Source organism: Chlorocebus sabaeus, chromosome 1 (assembly GCF_047675955.1).
Source record: "Chlorocebus sabaeus isolate Y175 chromosome 1, mChlSab1.0.hap1, whole genome shotgun sequence".
NCBI classification, from domain to species: Eukaryota; Metazoa; Chordata; class Mammalia; order Primates; family Cercopithecidae; genus Chlorocebus; species Chlorocebus sabaeus.
The window spans coordinates 105,526,133-105,540,204 of NC_132904.1; positions in this window are offsets into that span (position 1 = coordinate 105,526,133).

The window sequence follows — 14,072 nt, forward strand, 5'->3', positions numbered from 1 at the left end:
TGGGTAGGTGTTTGTGTGCATTTATGTGTGAAGAGGTGCAAAGTGTAGGGCAAAGCCAGTTCTCTCTTTTGTGCCATGATGTTAAATATATTTTCTTTGTGGGACATTTATTGAGGTCCAGTCAGTCACTTTGAAGAACAAACTGTGACACCATCAGCCCAGCTAGGCCTATGTGCCCACGCCTGCATGAGTTGCTCAAGCACTCTCATTGGTCCTAAATGAGACATTGCTGCTTTAGATAGGGTTTAGGTTGGTTGATGGGGAGGAGAAACATATAACAATTGACTCAGGGTCATGGATCCCTGCCCAGGCATAAGGGGCATAGAAGTGTGTGTGTGTTGCAGGTGAGTGGGAAGCCACAACTCCAAGGCTGGCTGCCGCTTTTTACCTTCCTTCTCTGATGCTCCTACCCTGCCTATCTACTGCATGTGGGGAACACCTAGGTGCTTCATTACAAAGTTTGATAGATTAGCTAGTTAGAGTCAAAGTGACTCAATGCTTTCAAGTCTATCTTGGTTGGAAGAGAGCTTCCACCTGAAATTTGCAGCCATAATCTCAGAGAAGGAGGATTCTCTCTATTCTCCTCTTCTCCCTTCCTTGCTTCCCAGTCACCTTTGGATATGATACAAGGTAGTCCTGTTTGATCTAGCTTCTTCAGATCCTGAGATGGTCAGAAATTCTAACCCTGTCCAGCAATTCTGGCGGATCCCACGGCTGATATCTCTGTATAACCCTAGATACAATGACTTCTAGCATCTTCATCTATTCATATCTTTGAATTCGAATTCCCTTATTGCCAGAGAATGATCTCTGAGATTCTTTAGTTTATTTTGTATGTGATGGGAAGTGAGGTGACTTCTTCAAGGTTCCAGAGCCAGTTGAGAGCAAGGTCACTAATTCTTAACCCAGTACTCTTCCCACTAAATATCAACAACTTTATCTACATTCCTTATGTATGGCCCTGAAGTGTGGGAGAGAACTGAGGTGCTAAACATCATGCTAAGGGATTTACACTTACTTCCCTCATCAATTCATCATCCAAGCCCTTGAAATAGCGCCATTGACCCTGTTAGTGAAAGAAGGGAATGGATTCAGAGAGGGAAGCAACTTATTCACAGATGGAGCTGGAGTTTGAAGCAAGGTCTAAAGCTTATGTTTTTTCTTCCAGGCAACTTGGCTTCAACCTGCTACACGTGAGCCTAAGAACTAAAGGGCTTTGAGTTGGTATGAGGAGTTACTGCCCCTTGTTGTTAACAGTGTGCAGAAATTCAAGCCTGGGTCTGACTCTACGTTTTCTTCTTTATCCTCTATAGTAAGGCCTTTAGGACTGAATGTCTCCACTTAGACACCTTTTTACTACTATCCTGATTGAGTCTAATGGCTGCCTTTGCTAGTTTCTAGGGAGTGTATTGTTTTCTTATTCAGCCGTCTTGATTCTTCCCACAAATGTACAATGTAATATACTTGACTTTGGGTTGGTTAAAGAATTATCTGCGGACTGTGGGAAGAATAATTTTAAAATGCAAAGCTTACTGGTGTCAGAGATGGATCTCAAATTATTTCAAGTAGGCTTTCATACCTTATTGAAAAGACTTCTTGACTTGGAAGCTCGTAGATAACACATTTAATTGCTACTTGGAGTTCCTGCTTATATTACCAGGAGAGGCACTCGGAAAAGGTGGTTGTGACTGAAATCGTGGTTTCTCTTTTTTATATGTAAAAACTTCTCTCTCCAGTTTCCGAATTACTATTTGCAGTGATACATTCAATTCTTTTAATATGCATTGAGCCACCACAGGATGCGGATCACTACAGTGAAGACAGTCAGTTTGTGCTATGTTGACTTGTTTTTGACCTTGGAAGTTAGAGAATTGAAATGCAGAGCTTAAAGGGGCCAGAATGGAGTTTGCCAGGATAGGTATTGTCTTAGATCGAAAGTATTTATGTCATGTTCTCCGTCTCTTTGTGAGCTTGATGCACTTCGTCTGTGGTTGCCAGGGAGTCCCAAAAGGCTTCTACAACGTCTCTGATTTTTCTCAAGTCACCACAGCATTGCATCAATGTGCCCCTTCTTCACAACCAGTCTCAGCTGCCTCCCTCTTTCATGACTGCATTTTAAGAAAATCCCAAGTCTTAGTACCTTGGCTTCTTGGTACATAGGACACATGGCTGGGCAACTCCCCAGGGCGAGGCTCTATCTGGTGTCAGAAGACAGGTGTATCAGGAGAAGACAGCCCAGTGTGCTTGCTTTCCAGCTCCTGCCCAGATGTCTCTGGCATTTCCCAGCCAACAGCTCTCTGGCTTTTTACTGAATCACTGACCCACTGTGAGCTCTCACATGATCTCTTCCTCCCGGGCCAACTGCAGATTGATTTTTTTCGGGAGAGAAGCTCCTGAGACACAGATAGGGCCAGAAGGGCACTGGGAAAGAGTGCAGCTCATTTGCTCACTTGATTCCTCAGGAGTGGGCCAGAGATGAGATTTAAGGAGAGGATAGGGCGGAAGGCAATGCTGCTCCTGGACACCCTTTTTGGAATGACAACTGTTCCTCAGGCAGCTTTTGAAACTTTTCTGAAACTTTCCATAATGCAAGGGGACACTGTAAGAGGCTATGGATATTCTAGCAAGAAAAGAGCAAGAGGACTGTTCAGTGAGTAAACTTGCTCTGGTGGAAATCAAGTTTAGACTTTTCTTCATGGAAGTGCCTTTCTAACTCCCTTACTATACACCTTTTGTCTCCTTCCCTCCACTTTGCTGGCTTTATGTAGTACCCCTTCCTGATTTCTGCCTGATTGGATAACTTACCTTAACCTGACACTGGCTGGGTGCTCCCTGCAATGAGTTCTATGATGATTTGCAGCTATGGGCTTTAGTATGCCTCATAGCGATGCTATTCTCCAGGTTCATAGGATCTGGGAAGCAGAATTTATCTTGGTCTGGGGGTTAGATTAAACCTCAATGTGTTGCTGCCTTATTTTAAAGTTCACAAATACCCCAAGGTGTGGCGACACCTGATCCTTTGTGTAGTAATGAGCAATGTTTCATAGTGTGTCGTTGTAAATGATCCTGTAGGGTTTTTAGTTCTTTGTTGTATATAGGCAAACTCTGACCTAGTGCAAAATGCCAGGGCTGGCATCCTGCCTAAATTATTGCGATGAAAAAGCTGGTGGGGCTGGCCAGACCGTCTCTCTTTTCAATCTCACTTCTTGTAGCTGCTCGGTAAATGGCAAGCAAGAAGGAAAAATATAGGTCCAGTCTTACTTCTCTGGAATCCATTTATTTAGTAGAAAGGATTCTAGAATGAGGTGGTTTTTCTCTTCTTCATTTTTCCTGACAGATTTTTCTCTCCCTGTCATATTGTAAGATTGATTTCTATCTTTAAACTGTGTTCATGGGGATGAGGGTTTTTCAGGGAAAGCATTACAAATCACCCACACCATCAGGCATGCTGGGAAGAAGCAGAGCTGTTTCTACAGTGCTCATTTTTCAGAGAGAGCAGTGCCACCTGCCATCTTCCTGTATTTCCAATTTCACAGTGTCCTTGTCTGTTTGAAGGTGGGGTGTGTGAATTCCAGATGAGCTTGTGTGCTGGCTTTTAAAATTCACGTGGTTTGAGGAGAAGGAGCAGTGACAGCTGATTGATGTAGAAACGGCTGAGGAAGCCAGACTGAATCAGAAACCCTGATTCCAATGAAATGCCCCTCTCGGCTGAGTGCTGGCTTGTCACCACTGAGACCATATTTCAAAGTGATTTCACAGGTGTTAGTTCATTGACTCCTCCCACCATCTCATGAAGGAGGAAAGATTAAGTCCACAGGACAGAAGAGGAAGCTGAGAGTTTGAGTGTTTTTGTGACTTAGACTTGGCCCAAGGCAAGTTAGCAGTGAAACTGGCATAAGAACCCAATTTTTTTCCCATTGTACCTGGAGGTCTAAGGCCTGGGGAAACATTTTTTTTTTTTTTTTAAGTCTCTAAAAAGCTCCTTAGGTGGTATAGTATCAAGGAACTTGGAAGGGATCAGAAAATTAACCTCAAATTATCTGGATTTTAAAGCATCAATCAATGTACCTTTTCATTAAGTTCCTAGCATTGTATTTGGCCTATAGTAGGTACTTAGAGATGAGAATTTATTCATCATTTCAATAAATATTCACTAAGTCCCAAGCTCTGAGAAAATAGAGCTTTGTGTTAAGTATAGAATATAGAATACATATATATAGTATAGAATATATGTATATAGAATATAGGGCTTTTCTATATTCTATACTGGCAATTTTCTTTTTTTGTTTTTTGTTTTTAACTCTTTTTAAAATTATTATACTTTAAGTTATAGGGTACATGTGCACAACGTGCAGGTTGGATAAATAGGTATGCATGTGCCATGTTGGTGTGCTGCACCCATCAACTCATCATTTATATTAGGTATTTCTCCTAATGCTATCCCTCCCCCAGCCTCTCACCCCCTGACAGGCCCCAATGTGTGATGTTCCCCACCCTGTGTCCAAGTGATCTCATTGTTCAATTCCTACCTATAAGAACATGCGGTGTTTGGTTTTCTGTCCTTGTGATAGTTTGCTAAGAATGATGGTTTCCAGCTTCATCCATGTCCCTGCAAAGGACATGAACTCAGCCTTTATTATGGCTGTGTAATATTCCATGGTATATATGTGCCACATTTTCTTAATACAGTCTATAATCGATGGACATTTGGGTTGGTTCCAAGTCTTTGCTTTATGAATAGTGCCACAATAAACATACATGTCCATGTGTCTTTATAGTAGCATGATTTATAATCCTTTGGGTATATGCCCAGTAATGGGATCGCTGGGTCAAATGGTAATTCTAGTTCTAGATCCTTGAGGAATTGTCACACTGTCTTCCACAATGGTTGAACTAATTTACACCCCCACCAACAGTGTAAGAGCGTTCCTGTTTCTCCATATCTCTCCAGCATTAGTTGTTTCCTGACTTTTAAATAATTGCCATTCTAATTGGTGTGAGATGGTATCTCATTGTGGTTTTGATTTGCATTTCTCTGATGACCAGTGATGATGAACATTTTTTCATGTGTCTGTTGGCTGTGTAGATGTCTTCTTTTGAGAAGTATCTGTTCATCTCCTTTGCCCACTTTTTGATGGGGTTGTTTGTTTTTTTCTCATAAATTTGTTTGAGTTCTTTGTAGATTCTGGATATTAGCCCTTTGTCAGATGAATACATTGCAAAAATTTTCTCCCATTCTGTAAGTTGCCTGTTCACTCTGATGGTAGTTTCTATTGCTGTGCAGAAGCTCTTTAGTTTAATTAGATCCCATTTGTCTAGTTTGGCTTTTGTTGACATTGCTTTTGGTGTTTTAGTCATGAAGTCCTTGCCCATGCCTATGTCCTGAATAGTGTTGCCTAGGTTTTCTTCTAGGGTTTTTATGGTTTTAGGTCTAACATTTAAGTCTTTAATCCATCTTGAATTAATTTTTATATAAGGTGTAAGGAAGGGATCCAGTTTCAGCTTTCTACATATAGCTAGCCCTATACTGGCAATTTTCAAGATGAGAAGGCATGAGAAGGCACACCTATAGAGGTTCAGCCTGGAAACTTTGACAGAGACCTCAGTGGCAATGACCAAAAAAAAAAAAAAGAAAAATCTGGTGCAAAATGAGGCTGAAGTGCCTATATCTCAACCTCAAACCTCTTGTCCTTTTGATCCCATAGGTTTTTAACTGACCTTACAGGGAATTATTATTATTATTATTTTTTGCATTATCCATTGAAATTCTGGAAACCCCTATCAGGAAAGGAAACTGACATTTCCCAGCAGACATTTTCCACAACTTTGATTGTGGCCTATGCCAGACATAGCCTGACACTTATTACTCCAAGCATTGTACAGGAGAAATTGATGGGACTTGATTTTCTTTTTGATGTCTCTCAACTTTTTTTTAAGTTTCTCCTAGGCTTTTGACTCATTATTTTCTGACTTGTGATAGACATATTCTAATCCACCGTGTGGCTCAGTTAGGACTTCTTGGTTTGGATTTTCTTGATGACCTTATTCTTTGGCCACGATGTCTTCTCGCTGAGTATCTGGATATGCTCTTTGGGCTTTCTGATGCCAGATTGCTTGTTTGGTTTCACACTCCTAGCTCCATCTGCAGCTTTGGCTTCTGGGCCCCTCTGGGCTCTGGCCCTATGACCTGAACCATGTTTTATTTTCAGTTTTGTTATGTTTTCCTGTCTTTTATCTGACAGCTGTTACTGACCATTTTTCATGTAGAGGAGAAGTTATTTTGTAACTTTCTAGCAGAAAAAAAACTATCAAAATACGAATTGATGAGGTTAAAACAAATCTTTTTGGTTAAACTTCTCAATTTATTGATGAGAAAACAAGCTCCAAGAGGTTTAGTGAAGTGTATCAATTCACAGAGAGAATTCGTGACTGACTCAAATGTAGAAGCGAGGTCTTCTGACTCCTTGCTTAGTGTTTTTTTTTTTTCATTTTGGGTTAAAAAATTGTTTTTGATTGACAAATAGAATTGTATATATTTATCATGTAAAATATAATGTTTTGAAATATGTATACATTGTGGTATAGCCAAATTGAGCTAATAACTTATGCATTACCTCACATACTGGTCATTTTTTTGTGGTATGAACACTATAATCTACTCTCCTGGCAACTGGCAAGAATATACAACATTGTAATTAACTATAGTCACCATGTTATGCAGGAGTTATTACACTTACCTAACTGAAATCAGGAATCCTTTAATCAAAATCTCTTGGTGTTTTATTCCCCTGCAGTGTCCCCATAGTGTTACCTATTTTTCTTTTTTAAAATTAGTTTTTTTTTTCATTTTTAATTTTTGTGCATATATAGTAGGTGTCTATGGGGTACTTGAGATAATTTGATAAAGGCATACAATGTGTAATAATCACATCAGGGTAAATGGGGTATCCATCATCTCAAGCATTTTTCCTTTCTTTGTGTTACAAACAATCCAAGTATGCACTTTTAGTTATTTTAAAATGTACAATAAATTGTCAACTGTAGTCCCTCTATTGTGCTATCAAATATTAGATCTTATTCATTCCATCTAATTATATTTTTGTAGCCATTAACCATCCCCAATCCCCAACCCCCAACCCCCACTATCCTTCCCAGCCTCTGGTAACCATCCTTCTATTCTCTAGCTCCATGAGTTCAATTGTTTTAATTTTTAGCTCCTATAAAGGAGTGAGAACATGCAAGTTTGTCTTTCTTTGCCTGACAAAATGTCCTTTAGTTCCATTGGTGTTGTTGTAAATGACAGAATCTATTTTTTTCTGGCTGAATAGTGTGTATATGTGTATTCCATATATTCCATTGTGTATATGTACCACATTTTCTTTATTCATTCATCGGCTGATAGATACTTAGGTTGCTTCCAAATCTTGGCTGTTGTGAATAGTGCTGCAATAAACATGGAAAGGTAGATATCTCTTAAACATACTGATTTGCTTTCTTTCAGGTATATACCTAGCAGTGGGAATGCTGGATCGTGTAGTAGCTCTAATTTTAGTTTTTTGAGGAACCTCCATGCTGTTCTCCATAGTGACTGTACTAATTTACATTCTCAGCAACAGTATATGAGGGCTCCCTTTTGTCCACATCCTCACCAGCGTGTTATTCCCTGTCTTTTGGAAATTATCCATTTTAACTGGGTGAGATGATGTCTCATTGTAGTTTCGATGTGCATTTCTCTGATGCTCAGTGATGCTGAGTACCTTTTCATATACCTGTTCACCATTTGTATGTCTTCTTTTGAGAAATGTCTACTTATATCTTTTGCCCACTTTTTAATTGAGTTATTAGCTTTTTCTCCTGTTGAATTTTTTGAGCTCCTTATATATTCTGGTTTTTAATCTGTTGTCAATGACTTTTCTTAAATTTATAAAAATATCTGAGCTCCACTGAGAGAGGAAAAGGGCCGGTAGAAACCTCTTTCCTAATGGAACGAATACACTTTCTTCTCTGTCTCTTGCCCTTCTTCATTCATACTTAAGCTCCTAAAAAAGGAGAGGAAGTCCAAATACAAGTGCTTTGATTGCCTAATACTTGTAGTCTCTCAAGAGCCAGTGCATGGGCCATTAGTAAAAAGCATTATAGTTGGTTTCTACAGAGAAGCATAAGGTGATTCCCGTGGTAACCATGACCAGAATGGAAGTGGCAGTTTGTATTGCATCTGGGAGCTAATTGTTGGCTATAGAGGACCACAGACCACAGATGTAATGGGCTTTGTGGGACCCATGGTCTCAGAATGGTGACGCTGGATTCCAGCCAAAGTTTGTAAGTGAATGAGCTTGAACAAACTTGATTTGTTAAGCTGTACAGATGAGAATCAGAATTGGAGAAATTCACATTTGAGATTTGGCCAGTATTTTGTCTAGGAGCTAGGCCAGGTTTGGTGTTGTGTATGATGTGAAGGCTTCTTCAGTGGCTAAGGGATAAAGCTGTACCCAGGAGCACCGAACCTGGGCAGGCTAGGTGCTGTTTCCCGCTGTCTGTTCTGTAAGTCACGTAGTGCCCTCTTGGGTTCTATCTTAGAGCAGAGCCCACACTATGACCTCCATGTGACCCTCTAGTCTTGCTGTAGGAATAGCCAAGTCTCAGGCATAACTTGAGGTAAAGGTCACTTCAAGGGTGATGATCTTGCGTGGATGCTGCCATGGGCTTCGTTCACCTCAGAAAGTCTCCATTTCTTCCTAGTAACTACTGCAAATCCAGAAATTCCAGGTTAGGGGTAGAGGATGCTGAAAATAAGAGAATCAGCAGTGGTTTTGGACAATGTCAGATACATGCCTATGTTATCTTCGCTGGTTTTTTGCTCCAGGTGCTCCTGTGCCATTTCTCTGCCCACCTTCCTGTATTCACCATCCTGTCCCCGCTCCCCGCACTGTTGTGGTTTCTCATCTTCTACTTCCTTTCCTCTCTATCAGGAAAGGAGGCTGACATTTTCCAGCAGACATTTCCAAAGTTTTAGTGGCTTATGACACACATGGCCTGATTCACACTCCATCAGTGTGTTGGAGGTGGAGTTGTAGAAATGGCCGCAATGGTTTAGGGTTATAAAAAAGAAATTCTGGCCCTGGATTACAATGATAAAACACTTTTCTTCAACGTTAAGCACTCAACACACCTTCACTGTGGCTTGCAATGAGCCAGGACACAAAGACGAGTGATGGACAGCTTCCCAGAGCAGGTGGTACCTGAGCTATGTCTTAAAGGATGAGTGAGCTGAGGAAAGAGCAGAAGGGAATTTCAGCCAGCAGGGTCAGCAAGAACAGTACTGTGGAGGGAAGAAGGAGGTGGCTGAGCAGGGCTGTCACAAGCATTTGATTTGCTAGAGCATAAAATGAACCAAAGCAGGAGACTGAGGTAGGAGTTTAGGAGTCCTTTTTCATCATGCACTAGCTGAACTACGTGTTCTTTTATTATTGCTGTTTGAGGGACGTTAATGAAAGCTACGTTTTGATTATCCATGTTAAGGGAGCTTCAGATAGTACAAAATAATGGATAATTTTCAACTCACTTAAATCTAGCCAGGGAAAGCAGCCAGGAGAGAGCACAGGTTGTAAAGCCTGTTTTCTTCCCCTTTTGTCAGGGGATCCACTTGAAGGACATGAAGCTCTGTCTGTAGCATTTTCTTTACTCTTGTTAAGGTCAGCTCTTCCTCTCTGTTCCTCTGGGGCCTCCCTGAGGGTCCCACCTTCCTCCCTCCAGCTGCCTAGGATGCAGAGTGGATGGGAAGGCCTTAGGCTGGGAATAGGATCTAGATGTGCCCCTGATTTTGTTGAACCATGTGACCTCAGAGAAGTGACTTCTCTCTGAGCTTCAGTTTCTTCATTTGTAAAATAAAGATATCTGTACTTTGTGAAATCCTACTGGGGAACTTTGCTCCACTCTGAACGGCTGTAGCTCCGGAGATGGTGTCAGGTAGGGCTTTCCTGAATTGTATTTTTATTTCAGGTTTTAAAAATTCAGGGTACTAGTGAAGCTATGTTGTCCTTCCTAGTTCATATTTTAAAGTTGTTTTTAAAGTTTGGATATTTTGTGGTATCATTTCAGGTAAAGAATAAAAGTTGCTCCCTTATCCTCACTCCATCCTTCTTTCTTCATAGTACAACCTAATTGGAATCTATATTAACCATGTCTTCTGGTCTGGGTATACAAGGTACAAAAGGGAGATTTTTTACAAGGCAATAGGTTAGTGTAAAATGGAACATTGTCCTGAAGACATTCCCAAGGTCAAGGACATATTATCTCTTAGAGGTTGTGAGGGAGCCATTCAGTATATTAATAATACAATAGCTACCATTGATGGGACATAGTGTTCGGTTATGTACTTTATCTCTAACCTTTATACAAACCTTGCAAGGTAGTTTTCTTTTCCTCATTTTGCAGGCGAGGAAACTGTGGCTCAGAGAGAAGTTCAGTAACGTGCCCATAGTTGCAAAGCTAGGGCATGAGAAGTTGGAATGTGAACCATATCTGTCAGGGAAGCTGGTTCTCCTCTCTTGGCTGCCCTGTCCCATCAACTACAGAAACCTCAGTGTACCTGACATGATCTAGACACCCTCACCTGCCTCTAAATTCTGGGGGTGACTAAGAAACTGAGGAGTGTAGAAGCTCCATCTTCATCTGGGAGACAGAGTTGCAATGATTTTTAAATAAGATTAAAGGACATAATCTCTATGGTCAGGGGCAGGTGATTGTCCTGGTCCTAATAAAATATTGGGCTATTAGCCCAAGTATTGCACTTTGTGTAATATGTAGCTCACCCACTTGGGTGGTGGATACTTACTATTTCTACGCTAAGCATCTGCTTCTATGGGAAATGGCAGCTTCCAATGGCCATATTCTTTCATGACCTCATCCCTTTGACCTCTGCTCACTAATACAAGGTTGGACACCTGAGCGTTGCCAGACCAATCAGAGCAGTCTGCCATCTCACCCACAGTTGAGTGACCCATTTTTGGGAATCTGACTGAGCCTGGGCCACAGATTTTCTTTTCCGTTTTAATTGGGATCAGAGAAAGCAGGTCAGTCTCTGAAGGCTGGAGCTTTAAGATCTACGAGTCTGGGAGTGACGTTGCCCATGTTTTCCTCCACCCTGGTCCACACTGAGAGTGAGGAATGATGCAGGGACACAGAGATGCAGGCACAGGAGAGCGGGTGGGATCCTGATTGTGCATGTGTTTGAATTGCTAATGAGGTCCAAATATTCCTGGCTTAAGTTCTACGAGACACCTCAGTATACCTGTTTTTTTTTTTTTTTTTCTGCCTAAACATTTTGGACTGAAACTTTATCACTTGTACTAACTCGCTTTGTAACTTTATTTTCTGAACCGACCTAATGGCTGGGTGAATTGGGCGCCAGAGAAGGTGTTCAGGTGTTTAGAGCACTGTGCTGGTGAAACCACGGGTTTACACCCCAGTGAGATGCTCTGTTCCACCTTGGCTAATTTCACTGTTTCTCAGCTCACTGTTACGTAAATGGTCAGTTTTGTGTCTCTGACAAATTTCAGCTTTGGGCCTATCCCTTTAAAAGGTAGGGAGGATTTGGTAGCAGCTAGAATGTTTTGTGACCGGAATTCCAAGTCTTCAACCTATAAAATAACAGTGCTCTTCATAAATGTCTGGACTGATAGGAAAAATGCTCTATGCTTTGTGCTGTAGTTTTGCTTCTTGCCATGGCTTCTGTTTGTTTCCCTATCTGCCTGCATTTGTTTTCTGAATTCCAAGATTGACCTCCACCTGTGGCTCTCAACCAGCTCCATCTACACTATGATTGTAATATATTGGCAGTTTCTGTCACCTTAATTCCTACTTTTTGGTTATGTTTCCCATTCCATTTTCCATTTCTGAGCCTTGGATCAACTGGGGCCTTGTTTGAGTTAGGACTCAGCTATGTGTACCTTTGGTAATGCTAGATAAATTATTGAAAAGCATTTAAAAGAATACGATTGGGTCAGTTAAAATTCATTATCACTACTTTTGACCGTAGGTCAGTAACATCATCTTTCTTACAAAGAGCAGCTTCCATATTCATGTTTGACTGAGTTCAACTTGCTACAAAGTCTTCCAGAAAAAAATAGAGATATCAAGGAAAGATAAGGGCCTTCTTCCCCCCTCAGTTTTCTGGTAACAAGTAGAACTTCCCTTTCAAATCATATTGCACAAAAAGTATTTTCATATCTCTGTTCTTATTTTTAAATGTATTAATATTAGATTAAGAGAAAAAGGACAAGAGAAAGTAATTTTAAAAAAAAGTACAAGTTGGTATTCTGCCAGTGATATTTTTGCATGCTCCTCACACATCACTTTGAACAGCAAACTACTTCTAATGTGGTTAGGAGTATTTTACTCACTACAGTTCACATTTAATTTTAAAAAGCATTAGTGCTTGAGTGAACACTGAATGGCTGTTCTGCAAAATGAAAATAAGGAGCAGATCACTTCTGGATCATGTCTAACAACACTTGGCTGTGACCGCTGAAAACTATCGTTGGGATGGAGGAGCTACAGTATAATGAGACTGGTTGCATGACTCTAAGAAGACTCTGTTCCTGTTGGCTTGAAATGCTCAATAAATGTTTGCCGAATGAGTGTAGATGGAAAGCACAGCCTTTAATTATTGAGCTTATCCCAAATTAGGTATGTGTGTGAGACTCTTTGCTGAAGGGACATGGCCCCAGGCATACACACATGCCTCCCAGTGTGGGTTCAAGGCTCAAGGGGTTGCTGAATGTGCTGGGCCAATGTGGGCTTTCTCCACCTAGACTATTTATGTTACCCTCATTTTGAAATGGTGCTGTTCATAATAATGCAGTATCAGTTGCTGTTATTTTCAAGTGGTTGGAATAAGAGTAATGCTGGGGAATGAGAGCATGAGTATGAGGGAGGTGGCGGGGGAGGAGTACAGGGCAGGTAACAGGCTCACAGAACAAGGCACTGCTTTAGGATGTGTGAATAACGGGACCTCCTCTTATATGTCTGATATAGCAAGCAATGACCTCTTGGCTCCCTGGCCCCAGCCAATCTCTATCTGGCTTTCTCTCTGGTCTTATGATTTCCCATGGCATGTCTTATTTTTCAGTTACATTGTTCTTTGGAGAATGGGGAAACTTCATACCATGGCTCTCACTGTTTTTTCATCCTGCACTGTACTTACATATACTTACTACTCTCTGTATCTTTCTAGAAATTCTCTCTATTGTTCAAAGTCCAGTTCATAGGTCACCTCCCCTATAATGTATTCCCTGACTCCCACAGACAGAAGTCCTTCCTCAGAACTCCCATGATGCTTTGCATCACTCTGTTATCATTAATTACATCTTGCCATTTATATAGATGGCATTATACTATATGTGATGTCTGTGACTTGCTTTTCCTCACTATTCTGTTTTTGACATTCATCCACATTCATGTGTGTAGCTGTAATTCATTTGCTTCACTGCTGTAGAGTATTATGTAGTGTTCATTTGCTACAATTTATCTGTTTACTTGGTGATGAGCATGTGAGTTGTTTTCATTTTGTTGCTCTTGACACTCAACACTGCTGTGTTTTCCAGTGTACATTTGCAAGTGTATGTTGGATACACATCAGAAAGTGGGACTGTGGTCCATAAGGTCTGCACATTTTCAGACTTGAGAGTAATGTTAAATTATTTTTCAAATAAGTTAAATTCAATTACAGTGTCACCTATCTATGTATGAGGGTTCTCATTGTTCTGTATCCTCACCAAAAATTGCTACTGTCAGAGTTTAATTTTTGTATTTTTATTAATGTAAAATTAGTTTTATTGCAGTTAAAATTATATTTCTCTGATTACTGATAAGGTTGACAACTTTTTCACGTATCTATGGCCAGTTTGTTCTTGTGTAACATGACGGGACAGTCTATTTTTCAATTGGGCTATGACTTACCCATTGAGAGGTAGGAGATTATGAGAGATTATTGATACTAATCCTTTGACCATTACATTTGTTGCAACTTCTATTTTCCCTAGTTTGTTGGTTTTCATAAATTTGGGTTTCTA